At 41.5% G+C, this 1,781-nt stretch overlaps 1 protein-coding gene across 3 annotated transcripts in view; it reads right to left on the reverse strand.

Annotated features, from left to right (window-relative positions):
- The window catches only part of PDE1C (phosphodiesterase 1C), a 375,734-nt gene that overhangs the window by 345,881 nt on the left and 28,072 nt on the right, over positions 1 to 1,781 (reverse strand). The window lies entirely within an intron of this gene.

Below are 1,781 nucleotides of genomic sequence, written 5' to 3' on the forward strand. Positions count from 1 at the left end.
CCGGTGCTCCGCAGGGTAGAGCTGAGGCTTCAGAGGAGCAGCTTTAAAGCTCCGTGCCTCCGGCTGCTCCCCACTCCTGCCACACACCGCTGGAGCTAGCCCGGGCTGTAGACAGCAGTGGTCCATGTGACACATACCACTTCATAACATGGATTCATCAACACTAACAGACAATAACAAATCATCTATGTTTTGCCATTAAGCAGCTGAGAGTCTGTGACAAGAATGTCAGGTATTTTTCACCCACCAGTAAAGACATTCTTTCAAGGAGACTTCTTTTTTTTAATCAGTCAGAGGGCAGACAAACTTAACTATATATTTCATGCTTTTAGTAAATTGTGTGTTAAGAAGAGGAAAAATACATTAGATAAGGTGAGAACACAGATGCATAGATGAATTTACATTGAATACACAATCTGAATAAACACTTCAGTAATATAATCTCTGAAAACTCCAGCAGCTTTTTCTTTAAAAGACCATGACATTAGATGTTTTATAAGCTTACCAAACACAATCATAAAAGTACATTTCTTTTCATGCTTACCCATCTTACATGATGAGACCTTGCCAAAATCTGATTGTAGTGTCAGTTATGGCCTATCATTTAATTTGTGTCACTTTTTATAAACCTGTTCTTGCATAAGAAATCTCTTTAAATTGAAGTTTTTTGGAAGTTTCTGCTGGTGATTAATCCTCCTCTAATTTGGTCATGGAAAAACTGAATTTTCTCCTTCCACCATCTTTCTGTGGACTGAGCACACCATGACCTTTCAGTCTTGCCTCAGAGAATAGGTATCTTCATATCCCCTTCCCATCTTTATTGAACCTCTTCTGTGTCAATTCATTTTCTCACAGATACCATATGCAAACATCCAAGGTAACTTATTCTTGCCTGGACACATACTAGTGGATGGCTGGGACACATCCCTTGTATAAATAATGGACTCTCATATCACAGCAAGTCCTTATCTACATGATCTTTCACTCCATATATTCCATAAACTGAATATGTCCCAGCTCTCCAAGTTCACAGAACAAATGGCTCTGGTCACACAAGCTTTAGGCTGCTCTCATTTCCAACCTCTGCCATGCCAGTCTTCAGAGTGTGAACAGGACAACCGCTTTGTTTCTCTGGCCCTACACACACACACACACACACACACATAAACCTCTTGGAACACCCAGTGGCCAGCAGCCTGTGATTGATCTATAATTGCTTGCTAAAATCCTGAGAATGGCCAGCAGAAAAGTTGTGAATCAGAAGATGACAGAAGAATAACTATATAAATACATAGACATTCTCCACAGCAAGAGAAGTGGAAAAGTTCTTTTGGCTTCTGGAATATGACTTTTTTTCTTTCTATTTTTTTAACCTCGAAGTGTCCAGGCTGATTTTCTACACTTATAGCTGTCCTGGTTGCAGCCAGGACAGAGAAAAAATTTTGTAGTAGGTGGGAGGGTGTATGGCTAGGACATGAAGGTTATTCTGTACCACCTCACATCATTGCCAGGAGTGGGGGGACGGAACTTTCTTCTGGGAAGACGGCTTTCCTTCTAGTCAAGCAGGTGTGGCAGCTGGAGCAGTGGGATAATGTTGTTTCTCAGCTGGAGGGACTGGTTTGGATTGCGCCAGTCTGGAGCTGAAGGGAGTGGTCAGGGTGGCATGGTGTGGCTGTGGTAAGGTCACAAGCCCCATGGTAAGCATTTTTGTATGTGAATCACTCTCTCTTTTGTACCCTTTTCTTATTGATATTGTTGCTGTTACTGTTTGTTTTCTTGTG

The sequence above is a fragment of the Corvus brachyrhynchos genome, unplaced genomic scaffold, assembly GCF_000691975.1.
Source record: "Corvus brachyrhynchos isolate BGI_N302 unplaced genomic scaffold, ASM69197v1 scaffold146, whole genome shotgun sequence".
In the NCBI taxonomy this organism is placed as follows: Eukaryota; Metazoa; Chordata; class Aves; order Passeriformes; family Corvidae; genus Corvus; species Corvus brachyrhynchos.